This window comes from Vicugna pacos, chromosome 9, assembly GCF_048564905.1.
Source record: "Vicugna pacos chromosome 9, VicPac4, whole genome shotgun sequence".
Classification (NCBI taxonomy): domain Eukaryota; kingdom Metazoa; phylum Chordata; class Mammalia; order Artiodactyla; family Camelidae; genus Vicugna; species Vicugna pacos.
The window spans coordinates 70612195-70625707 of record NC_132995.1 but is presented as its reverse complement, the minus strand read 5'-3'; the positions used below and the strand labels follow the sequence as shown (position 1 = coordinate 70625707).

Genomic DNA, 13513 nt, shown 5'->3' with positions numbered 1-13513 from the left:
CAGTATAAAGGAGAATATTTTTATTTTTTTAAAAATGCAAACAAATGGTAATAATCTCAATATAAAACTGAACCAAATATGCTTAACTAAACTCTTTTATAACCTTATCCATATATATGTATAAAAACCATATTTCTCAAAATTCAAGAAAGCATTAAACTAGTAAATTACAGACAAAAATTGACTATAACATTTTTGTTTTCTAAAAGACTCCATTGTAGATGAAGTATATGAAAGATCTTTGCTTTAAGGGAGCACTCAGTTATTTTTTTATGTGTACTTTAATTTCATGTTTCATTTTTAAGTGATTATGTCTGGTTTAAATTTGATTCTGCCATAGAAATCAGAACAATTCTCTATGAAAATATTCTCAAAAGGATCTGATATAGGCATACTAATTTAAAATTATATTAATACATTTATAACAATAATATCAGTATTCTGTTCTGGGACATTGTTAAGAATTATAATTCATATAGTCTTTATACATTCGTATACCCACATCATTTTCATATTCATTAAAAACTATATGAAACACAGAGTAGTATCATACTTCTTTCACAAGGGGAAAAACCCAGACTTGGAACTCAAATGAATTGCCAAAGGCAACAGAGCTAATGAGGAAAAAAAATCAGGTTCTGGTAACAGATTCCTTGCTCAAATATGCTGACTTATGAAAGGACCTGCCCGCCTTCCATGGGTGCTTGTATCATTTCATTAGCTTTCATACACGGTCTTTAAAATCGCCCAGCAGGGTACCAGAACAAGTGATGTATCACAGTACCATTTTACGGATAAGGAAAGGAGAGCTTGGGGAGGTTACAAAATTTGCTCCCCATCAGGCCAGTCAGAAGCCAAGCAGTAATTTCTGACTCAGCTCTAGACCTTTTGACTCTATTTAATACCATGAACAATAGCACTAGAAATAAGATTGTGAGGAAAGAAACCAGATCCGATAGCATGTCTCCTAATTTTGTCACTGTTAAGGTCAGTTTTTAGTTCATCTTGTCAAGGTTAAATAACGGACTACTTAGGGAGTCCCTAGCATTCCCCAGAGGAGTGCTCTTGGGGTCTTCATGAAAAGTACTACCTTTGATTATAAGAAATTCAAAACTATAAGTGGCAGGTAGAGAAAGAGGTCACAGGAGATTGTCTGACCTAACTTTACCCTAATATGTGTAACAGATTATGAGACATCTCTTAATTTTTATCCTTCTTTCTACCTCCTTTTTCTCTTGTCTTACTGTATTTCTTCTTCTAAGTAGGTCAGGGTCCAAGGTTTAACCAGAAGATGTTGAGCTGAAATACGTTAAAGGCATCTAGTCTTGCCTATCTGAATTGAATTAGGCAAGGTCAGAATTTATAGCTTTCCACATCCTCCTGAAAGTTTTAACTTTGGTAAAGTAGAGCAAGTGTGTGATGAAACAGTTCATGCAGCCCAAAAAGGCACAAGAGGTATTTCTTATAGGTTCTTCAGCTGCCACCAGGGCGCTAGGAGAAGCTGACAAGCAGACAGGCTGTGTGTTTGACATCATTTTATCTCCCCGTTCTGAATCACTCTTATCAAGCCCCACTGCCTCGCTGCTGCTCCTTGAAAGAAGTTACTTTCTGAGTTTTCAGTTTCAACTTCTTCCAGGCCTGTTTTGCCCCAGAATGCTCCAAATTCTAACATTCAGTCATCCACGACACATCATGAGCTGGCTGGCTCCCCGCCGATTCCGCTCTCTGATCCTTCGCTTCTCCACAACAGGTATCAGGGGGTCTCCACGCTCAGGCTGGCTCCACCCTATGGTACCTTGAACCCCCAACTCAGCCTGTTAACACACCAAACCCCCTAGACTGGAGTAGGTACCCAAGAATTCTTACTGAACACATGAATGAATTCCGTCCTCAACAGATCAGAAGGTCTTAGTCTGCCTCTGACCTTTTGCCTGACTCTTAGTAACCAACTTTTTCTGCCTTGTTCCTGTGATGAAGGCTCTACCCTACACCCTAATTCCTATAACCAGTCCTTAGTCTCTGACTTGATTACCCATTTAGTTACCAGGTTCCTACCAGACTAACAGCTGCCTTGTCTGGTCTACTCTTTCCAGTCTTCCTGATGCTAACCTCTTTGCCTGCCTGCGTCTCAGCACTTTGCATGTTTATCAGTTTTCTGTTGGTGTCTTGAGCATATCTGTCATTGTCTCAGTCAGTATCATTTGGCTCCTACTAAAATAAACCCATGCAAATTGGCTTAAGAATAAGAGAGAATTTATTCTAGTGTTAGTAGGTTATCTCAGAACCTAGCATGATAGGACACAAGGATTAGATCCAGGAATGGAAATGTCTCAGGAGTTCAAGCGACTACTCTCTGAGTCTCATTCTCTTTCTCTGGAGTCACGCTCTCTCTTATCTCAGCTCCTCTCTGACTGCCTGACTCATTCCTGTCTTTCTGCAAGCCACTTCTCCTGCTTCCTAGTGTACATGACTGCCCCAGCAGCCTGCACGACTCCTGTCTGAACATGTCAGTTCACTTCAAGGAAAACCCAACTAATTAGATTTACTGAGCCCCAATTCAAAATTCCCAGGAGGTTCAGCTTGAGACAGGTGTCTCTTCCAGTCCAATTAACCAAGGTTAAGAAGGTGTGACAGGGTGTGTGAAAATTGCCTCTGCGGGTAGAAAGGTTCGTTCTCAAACAGAGGTGCAGTGATGTCTGCTCCAAACTCCTATCCATTACATCTTGCTGGACCGCCACCCATGCTAGTTCTTGCCCTAGATTAGCTCTTTCCACCACGTTATCTGGATACTGTGTTCTGTCTGCCTACTTGGACTTCATCTCACCAAATGTATGTGCCCAGGCCCTCGTGTCTGCCTTCCTTCAGTGGATGTGTCCACCTCCCATGCTCCAGGTCTCCCTTCCTCACTGTGGCATCTACAGAACTCCACATCCAAATCATATTCTTTCTTAACTTCCCCCATCCCAACTTCCTAAGCCAAAATTCCCACTGTTACAACTCTCAGATAAATTCAAGTAATGAAAATAACACAGTTCTTAACTACAGCAAATATCCAGATGCTTCTGAGTTGAGGAAACAGTGCCAGGTACTGGTCTTTAAAGAAGGGTTTGTAACCTAGTTGGTTGGACACAGAGTGGAATGATTAATAATGGTACAAGGCTGTACATACTGAGTTTTGACTGGTTTGGACAGAAAGTGCCAGTAGAACATTTAGGAAGTGTCACTGAGTCACTGAGGGCATCTGTGATGGCCATGAAATGTGCCACTAGGATCTCCTGCTCTGGGGAGGCTTTTGGTCTGATGGCCCAGCTGTCACTCCTCTGAATCAACTACTGACTCCCTGCTGGGTCACATACTACATGCGTGAGCTAAGAACAGTTTTTACAAATCTAGAAGAAAGAGTAAGTGACAAAACAAAAAAAAAGGTACTTGCCGCAGGTTCCTTCTAGCAATGAGTAGACATGGTGGGGGAATCTGGGTGAGTCCATTCCTCTGAGATACCTCTAACTGGCAGCCTTGGTTTAAATCCCCCCCCATGAATCTGGCCAAATCTTCCTTAGAATTGTGCTGTACTCTGAGGTGCTCCTTACCCAGTCCTTCTTCCTTCCCTCTCTCCTTCACAAAGGTCAGACCTCCATCATAGTCTGAAGGTTTTCTTTGCCTTCTCTGGCTTAACACCCCTCAACTTTGATCTTTCACAGGTGTTTCCCTTGATAAATCCCTTGTATGTCTAATCACAGTTGGGACCTGCTTCTAGGAGAACCCACATTAACATGCCATCAAAGCAAGACAGGGAGTCATCATGACTACTTTTCAAGGAAGGGTAGTTATGAGACAGAGGTAGAGGATTTGGATGCAAACCTTACTGGGAAGGTAGGGTTAAGAAAGGAGAGGAGGTAGCTCTCAACTTGATCTGAGACAAGTTGGCTAAACAGAGGCTAAAGTGGGTTGAGTTTGCCTTGGAGGAAGAGGCTCTGGTCAGTGAATTGAAGATCTCAATTCTATGTGTCCTGATTTTTTTTTTTTTTCCGTTCTTATCCTCTTGTCCTGTGGAATCCCTTTCTAGAGGACTTCCTCCTTAGACTTTACCAACCCTTGAACTGTGACGAATCCTAAATACTTCTCTATCCCCTGAGCTCCAGGTGCAGGTCTTCAACTACCTGTTAGACAGCAACGTCTCAATATGCTCTGATCTGCATATTGAAGTTCTCAAACCTTTCCATCCAAAATGAAATTCCTGTCTCTCACCTTAAGCCTTCTGTCCTCCATGTCACCACCACAGTTCACCCACCACCCTCCAACTCGGACACTCAGGCTACAACTCTGACACTCTTACACACCAGGCTGAAACCTCACTCCCCTCATTTGTCTGTCTAAATCAATTGCTAAACTTTATTGCTTTTATATTTGAATTATATTTCAAATACATCCATTTTTTATCACTATTGACATTTAAAAATTCAGTCCCTTATCACTTCTTTCCTGCATCATAGCATTCTCAGAACTCACTTTTGAACTTCCATTTTCCCTGCTGAAATTTTGTGCAATCCACATTTCCTATTTACAATTTCCAATGTGTCTTCATAGCCAGTGGAGTAAAAGAAATTGTCATAAGAGACTGCTTACAGGTGAGCCTGAACCCATCTTTTTCAGCTTCTACAACTCTTACCAGCCTCCAGACATGCTGTGTTCTAGTCACAGCTAAACACTCTCACTCCCAACATTCCAGGCATTGCCAAACATTCTGGCGTTTATACTTGGCCCATGCTTAAGACAGGCAGGGGACCTAACCTAGACAGGCAGATCTGTGTTTAAGACGTGATTTAGATATTGCCTGCTCTGCTGCAAGTCTATTTCTGGCGCAGCCCATCCCTCCGTCTCTGTGTTCCAGTGGCACTTTGCACGTTTATTACGGTACTTTACGCATGACTGTATAGGGATCAGTAACATCTGTCTCCTCCACTTAATTGAGAGCTTCTCTGAGACGGGGACTGTATAATGTTTATCTTTATATTCCCATATTAAAGCACAATTCCTAGCAATAAATATAAATGGCTGCATGAACGAGTGAAATCTAGCTTCATTTCCCTTTATAGATAAGGATACCCACCCAGAGAGAAACCAAGAGTTTAAACACGTCTGTTACTGGCACAGCCAGAATCTGAATCCAAGTTTAGAACTATTTGAGCACAGCCTCTCGCTAGGATCTTCTTCCAACTTTTCCAGGTTAAGCCAGGTCAGCCCCCTGCCCGCCGCCCACACCTCTCAAGGCTCAGGTCACATCTGGAGCTCCACCATTTTCCCAGCATCTCTACAGCTTTAAGGGAAAGGTGTTGGGGCACAGAGCACCTCATAAGGAGCTTTACAACTCCTGGGGTGCCCGGGTATAAGAGAACTGGATATAGGGAAAGACTTTCCTGATCCTTTTAATACACACATCAGCATTACAACGAAGACCAAGAGAGCTTCACACCCTCTTTCGAACTCTGATTTTTGTCTGTTTGTTTGTTTGTTTTGTGAGATTCGGTCTTCAGCAAAATTTCTTCATGTTTCTTCCACATGCCCTTGCTTCTTAAGTGTAACTGAAGACCTGGTGGTTCGGTCATTTTCTTACCACTGTTAAGAAGGGATTCTTAATATGGGGTCACTGGCTGCCATTTTCATTAAATTCCCAGAGCAACCTTTGGGAAAAGACCAGAATTGTTTGCTTTTTCTCCTCTCAGTGGGAGACGGAGAAACCTGGCAGGACAGAGGCACAGAAGCCAGAGATGGAGAAGCTAAAAGCTTTGTCACTCCGTCACTCTGTGGTATCCCTTGATACAATTTCCTTTCCTGTGTGAACAAATAAATGAAAGCTGTTTCCAGAGAGAGTCGAGGTGATGAACAGTGTTAACTGAGCTCAGCTGAGAAGGAGCAGGGCCCCTCCTCCTGCCACAGGCTCCGGCTGTCCTCAGAGAGAGAGAAAGCAGCAGGACCTCGGGAAGGACACCTGTGTCCCTCGTGAGGACAATCAACTGGCCGTCCATGGGCCAGCTGTTCACACGGCGCGTTCCTCCCCCATCTCAGAAAGAGTCCCCCCCCCCATTCATTGGGACATAAAAGAAAATGGGGGAAAAGATATTCCTGGTAGAGGGGGTGGAGGCTGGCACAGTAAGAGCACAGCGGTCAGCCCTCATTTCATTTCTTGCATCTGCCTCCCAGCTCCCTCATCTGGGCTCACTAACCTCATCCCACCACCTCTCCTCCTCTGCCAAGAAGACGCAAAGCTCCGCTGTGCCCCATTCTATAGGAAGCCCTCAGACAACCTCCACGGGAGGCTGCTGGCATTTGTGCTCCATGACAATCTGATCTGGAATGTGGTAAGGCGCCCACCAAGGGCTCGGGAGCTGGTACCCAGGGGCCCCCACTGCCTCACGGAGCTGGGTCCAAGCACCTGCGCTGTTCCCCAGGCCCCAGCCCCTCCCCTCTGCACCCCGACAGCCTGCCTCTCTAGAGGAGAGAGGGGTGCTCCTGGACCTCACCCAGAGTGACAAAGGGAAGCCCTGCATTCCACAGAGCAGCCCAAATTGGAGCACTCTGTTCCCTGTTATACACCATCCTCTAACCGTGACACTGCATCACGTTTTGTTGATCTCAAGTGTTGACACTGCAAAGTTCCTTGAACCCTCCCTTGCTTACCAAGCCAGACCTAGACAACCCCCTTTGCTAAATGACCCATCGATGTCTCTGTATCGTGTGGGAGGACAGATCTGGCATCCGGTTCCGTTTCTTTAACCTGTTTGTCAGTGAGTAAAATGTCCCATCCTGCTGATGAATACAGCAACCCATAAAAATGCAGGTGTGAACCATAAATCACCAAGTATAAACGTCTCTGCTATGAGCACATAACGTTGCTCTCATATCTCAATTCCCAGCGGCTGATCCTCTGTTATCTATAATTCTTAATGACAAAACACTGAAGTAAGGTTTTCCGGGAAGATAACATCATAGCAGACTTTCATCAAATGTCAAACTGCCAATAGCTTTATGTTTTCAGTTAAAAATACCCAATTAGAAATTCCTCTCCCCTTCAAAGGGTGGTCACTCAGAGGTATCCATGCTCTTCATTGCTTTGAAATTAGTACAAGAAAAACATTTCCGATGTATTACAGCAGCAGAAAGCATGCAACCTGTGTGGCGGTACTTGGCATGTGTCTCACACATTTCAGATACATGTCAAATAATATCTAAAAAGCAGCTTTAATCATGGAAGTGTAGTAATGGCACACACTTTAGTTTTAAAATGTTAGATGGTACTGGGTTTATATGCAGGTTCTTACCAAACATATTATTCATTCTTGGTTATAATACAGACTCACACAGAGAGCGAGCTCACGTCCCATCTGGCCAAGGCAAGGTCTAAGTTATACTAAGAGGTAAAGAGCTTTACTGGGCACTGTCTCACTAACTTTGTGTTCTGATACAGAGAAACTGCGGTTTCCTCTGTATCTAGATGAAATTCACCCTTGCTAAGTAAGGCAGTTGCTAACTTCTTGGAACAGTTTCTGAGTGACACTGAGGTTGGGAGAGAGGAGGATTAACTGAACTGAAGAAGTGATATAGTTAGTGATGTGAAAGTTTGCAGACTCCCTCCCACGAATCAAGAAACTTTGGCTACGTCTTGGTATAACTGTCCATATTTCATAATCTGACCACCAAAAACTTGTGTTCTAACTTTCATACTCCAAAGTTGCTGTGGTAAGTGGCTACCTAGACTGGACCAAGATTCTCTGCACATCTGCCTCTAGGTGACTTACATCAAAAGATAAATTACACGTGTCCGTTTCAGACCAAAAATGCAAAAGAACCAGGTGCTTCCTCCACGTTCTCTCCACCCATCTGCTGCCTGGAAGCAGAGAGATTTCTGGGCCCAGCAGTTGTTGGTGTCACTAGAGGAAAGGAGTCCAGGCCCCTGAGTCAGTGGCCCTGCACTGGTCTGTGACGTGAGAGAGTGACACCCTCTAGTGTGAAGCCAGCGGAATGTGGGGGCTTATTTGTCATAGCAGCTAGAATTTGCAGATTTCCCTGTTTTTCACAGAGAGGGAATAAGTCTCAGGCTCAGAGTGTTCAGCAGAAAATAACTGGCTAGCATAAAAAAATTGTTTTTATTGTATTTATTTTATGATTACCTTCTATTTATCAAGTGATAATGGCATTCCATTTATAGTAATAAGTTTTCTTTTATAATAATTTCTTAGTAAAGTAGTTGATTTAAAGAGAAAAATGAATGATAGTTGAGGGGATACGCAGGCATGAGAGAAATCATGAAGGTGATACCACGAGAGACAAATTTGGGAAACACTGAACATATAATAAAAGCTAGCTTAAAGCTTCTGCACAGCCAAAGAAGCAATCAACAAAATTAAAATGCAGCCTATGGAACAGGAGAAAATATACACAAATTATGTACCTGATAAGGGATTCACATTCAAAATATTTAAGGAACTCACACATCTCAACAGCAGGAAAAAAACAAACAAACGAACTGAACAGATAGTTTTCCAAAGAAGATATACAAATGGCCAACAGAGACATGAAAAGGTGCTCAACCTCACTGATCCTCAGGGACATGCAGATCAAAACCACCCTTGTCAGGACGGCTGTCATCAAAAAGATAAGGGATGACTAGTGTTGGCGAGGATCTGCAGAAAAGGAAACCCTTGTGCACCGTGGGTAGGAATGCAAATCGGTACAACCACTGTGGAAAACAGTACGAAGGCTTCCTAAAAAATTAAAAATAGAATTACCATTATAATCCAGCAATTCCACTCCTGAGGGGGTATTCAAAGGAACTGAAATCAGGTTAGCAGAGAGATAACTGCACTCCTACGTTCACGGTGGCATCATTCACAACATCTCAGATGTGGAAACAGTTAACTTCAAATTTCATCTGCTGATGTTCGAATATATGTGGAAAGAACTCATTTACTGTGTAGCGTGTTTAAATATTCAAGTTTTATGAGCTAGTTCCTCCTTTGTAAGCTGATTATTCAACTTGTTCAGTTTTTTCTTGATAACAATTATCAGATTATAAAAATGATGAAAGTGTATTAGTTGCTCAAATGAAAAATAAAAATAAAAAGCAGAAAAACTGCCTACAATTGCATAACATGGAGAAGTAAGTTCAGTGTAATTCCTTTCCATCTTAACTAAAACTAAATAAACCACTTTCATGAAAACGGTTTAAAAAAACATTAGAAAACGTAAAAGAACATACGTGTCCATTTATAGATGAATGGATTAAAATTAAAGATGTGCTACATACATATACAATGGAATGCTGCTATTCAACCGTGAGAAAGAGGGTAACTCCTACAGCTGGTGACAACTTGAATGAACCCTGAGGGCCTTACGCTAACTGAAATAAATCAAAGACGGACCAATACTGTACGGGATCACTTGTAAATGGAATCTTTAAAAAAAAAAAAAAGGGAAGTAAAACTCACAGAAACAGGGAAGAATGGTGGTTTGGTTACCAGGGACTGGGGGCTTGGGGAGGTGGAGGAATATTGGTCAGAGGGCACAAACTTCCAGTTATAAGAGTAACAGCTTCCGGGAGTCGAATGTACAGCATGGTGATTACAGCTAAAAATACTGTATTATATACTTGAATGTTGCAAAAAGAGTAGATAAACACTCTCACCACACACAAAATGGTAAGCATGTGATGGGATGGAGGTGTAGCTCATGCTACGGTGGGAATCATTTTGCAATATAAAATGTATCAAACCAACACGCTGTACCGTGAAATTTCCACAATGTCACATGTCAGTTATATTGCCATAAAGTTGGGGAAAAAAGATCTCAAAAAAAAGTATACGGCATGTACTAGGTTTTAGGACCTGTTCTCACCACTTTGCAGATATTTGCCGACTTAGTATTTGAAACAACCCTATGAGGTAGGTATTGTTACTGAAATCCAATTACAGATGAAGAATACAAAGCACAGAGGAGGCAGACTGCCTAGGGACCAACATCTGAGCCCACGCTCTTAACCTTTCCATGTCACCAGCCTTGGTTAAGATTGTGGGCACGTGGCCACCGGGAGGCCCCAGCATCCCAGGGAGAGGACAGCTTCAGAGAAACGGTGGGTCAGAGGCAGCTCGGATAAAACGATGCGAGGCCAAGCACTAGATCTGCTCTCATGAGTTAAGGTTTGTCGTCTGTTAACAAGAGACTCCTGTTAAAACACAGGCAGTGGGGATAACATGAAACTGTCATACTAACTGATGGGCGGGACTGCCTGATCGAATCTTTTTTAATTGGGAAACCAGAGGGAAGGGGGGTGTCCATTTTGAGAGCACTCTGTGGGCTGTGGTTCTCAGATGTGGTCCCCACACCAGCAGCAACAGCAGCCCCTGGGAGCTTGATGGAAATGCAGATTCTCAGGCTTTGCCCCACACCTCCTGACTCAGAAACTCTGAGCCCGGGGAACAGCCACGAATGTTTTCCTAAGCCCTCTGAGCTCTCCACAGGAAATTTCAAGGGGGTCGAGAACTCCTGACTACCACGTGTTTTAAATGTATTGGGGATATTTTCAAAGGAATTTCTAGATATTTATTTGAACAAATAATGGTTATGTACTTATTCTGTGCAGAGAGCTATTGTAGGCGTTGTAGCGAAGGGCGGGGTTGTAGGAGAGGGTAAATGAAACCTAAAACAGAAAGAAGCTGAGCGCTCTCACTTTCCAGAGGTTTTAAGTGAGCCGTGGAGAGGTGACGCAGCCTGACCAGCCACCGGCGCTCGGCACCCCCGCGGGTCACGCTCGTCCTCTGCCGGGAGTCCCTTGCCGCCTGTCTCACTGTGCGGAAACGCAGGGGCCCGTCAGAGCAACTCACAACTTCCCTGCCAGCACCGGCACATACATGAGAAATAGTAGCGAGGGAATACAGAAGGGAGACGATAAGGAGTAAGCGCTGATCGAGGACTGGGTGTGCCAGTGACCCCACACTCTTGCAGAAAGGGAGCCAGTCTTCTCCAACTCCCAACGAAGCTGAGCGGTCAGCATTAACTCTCCAGGGCCTGGGACCAGCGAGCAGAGGGTGGAGCAACACTGCCTGGAATGTTTGCAAGAAGCCCTGGAAAGGCATGCTTGTGTCTCCAAGGCAGCGCAGGAACACGCTCCAGAGCCTGACCGAGTGAGTGGGGTTGAGTCCTGCCTTTACCTCTCAGCTGAATGACCTTAGGTAAGTCAAGAAACTTCTCTTTGCCTCAGACTCTTCATTAAAATGAAGATGGTTGAAAGAATGCCGTCATGGGCTGTGGTAAAGAATGAAGGAGTGAACTGTTACGAAGTTCTTAGAACAGGTGCCAGCACAAGCAAGCACTGCGCACGAGTCAGCCATTGTTACCTGACCCTGGGCCGCAGAAAAGGGAAACATCGTCTGCCTAACAAGACACACATTTACAAGCTCTGCTCATTCTTCTTTTTAATGACTAGAAGCTTGTGAAACCATTAACAACCTTCTTTTCCAGTTAAAATAAAAGCTGCTAATTAAACTTCACATGATATTCATACTTTGCCCAACCATTCATATAAATGGAGTGAACTAAGCTATGAGGAAAGTGAATTATAAGAGCACTGAAATACAAATTAATTTTGCATACTCATAGTGTTTATTTTAATGTTTAGTATATAAGGTTGAATTCTGCATGTTCACAAATCTGTAGGCCAGCACTGTTATAATGTACCTGTCATTCCTCAAAAGAGCTAACTCACAATTAATTAAAAAAAAATGTATGCAGGTTATCAGCTTGCTTTCAAGCTCTTCTTGTAAAGTACACGTTTGAATTAATTTCTCCTGTTCTTATCAACAGTGTAAAAGGAACATGATAAAATTTAGATTCTTTGGAACTTGGAGATAATGGAGTTTTTAGAAATTCACCTTTGAAGCACAAGCAATAATTAAATGTCCATATGTCAGTGCTTCTAACATTAAGTTCACAGGATGTTTACTGGGTTTTTAAAAGGGGGTTTGGGAGGAGACTCCTGGACAACAACAAGAAAAAAAGTCAGCTAAAAGCTACAAACTCTAACCCTTCCCAGAGATTCACAATGCACATTATTAGCACATCACAACTCACAACTTCTAGCTGCCCCATGATGGTATTACTTTCCTGTCTTCATGGTACAGATGATGACACTAAGGCATGGAGAGGTTACATGACATACCTAAGGTAGTGAGTCATGAAGCCTGGACTCACTCAGCTCCATGCAGTCCAGTTCTGGAGTTCAACTTGACACTGTAATGTTTCATTATTCTGCTTTCTTTTAGGAAGAATATTCTTGCAGTGAAAACTTATCTGAACTTTCCGCATTTAAAAGTGTAACTTTCTCCCAATTAGCTTTTCTGCATGACCAAAAGCATAACAACCTGTTAAAGAAAACTGTTGACTTTATTGCCCAGTGTTTCCCCACTTTATTTGATCTCAGCAACAACCCATGTTCCAGGGACAATCCAAAGTATCTGGTAGAGCCTGCATCCCAGAAACACTGGGCAGAGCAAGTCAAAGCAAAGTGCTTTTCTTCCTTTTTTCCTTCTTCTTCTTTTCTTTTTTTTTTTTTTTTAAGAGGAGAGATGTTCACATTTAGGAAGGATTAGCCAGTATAGCTATAATTTATGGTAATTGGATAAAAGAATTAGGACTCTTTAAAAAGAAGAAGTCAAGCTGAGAAATGCTAACATTATAAAGCAATGATGAACTCACTCACCACTTCCCTAGTTATAGGAAGAGACACAAAGGTTTAAAACAGAAGAGACCAAGTGTTAATTCACACAATGAGAGAGAAAACATTTTTCTAAAAAAATGATGCAGGTGGGAAGTTTAAGTAGAGTTTTGAGACGCCATTCGTGCAGCAGAACGTGGCCAGGGAAGACTAGTGGGATTTTCCTGACCTTCCCTAGCGATGGCTAAGAAAGAATGACATTTCTTTCCGATAGCGCAGGAGAGCCATACTCCCCCACTGGACTCGGAGTGTCCACTGGCAGCTGAATCTGGGGAGAATTATCGAGGGACCTGAGCGAATGTAATAACCCTTCATTACTGTCTTGTACTGGACCGTAATTCTACCACCTTTTCTTTTTCTCTCTCTTTTTTTTCTGGCTAGTTCGGAAAATCTATGTTGCTGTTTGGCTGAGATTTCTCCTGTACCAAGACACAAGTTTCTGTTGTACAACAAGACTGAATTATTAGTGACCACCTTCAAGTGCCCTGCCCGCATTAAGGGAACAAGTGTTCAACAGCCTAAGCTCTGATACTCTGGGTAACACTCTCCTTTTCATGAACATAGGCTTCTGAGGTGACAGCTCTGCCTGGGAAAGCAGAAATAGTGCTTCCCGCAGTTTCAAATTCATCATACAGATCTTTCCCTTGGGGCCACGTTCTTCTGGTTTTCATGGCTTTCATTTCTCTCCTCTTTAAACGGACTGCCAGGACAAATGTCTTCCAAGGCCATTCATTTTTACTGAAAAAA

General features: G+C 42.9%; 1 protein-coding gene across 4 annotated transcripts in view; it reads right to left on the bottom strand.

Moving 5' to 3' along the window:
- The window catches only part of PLPPR5 (phospholipid phosphatase related 5), a 102265-nt gene that overhangs the window by 62966 nt on the left and 25786 nt on the right, over positions 1–13513 (bottom strand). The window lies entirely within an intron of this gene.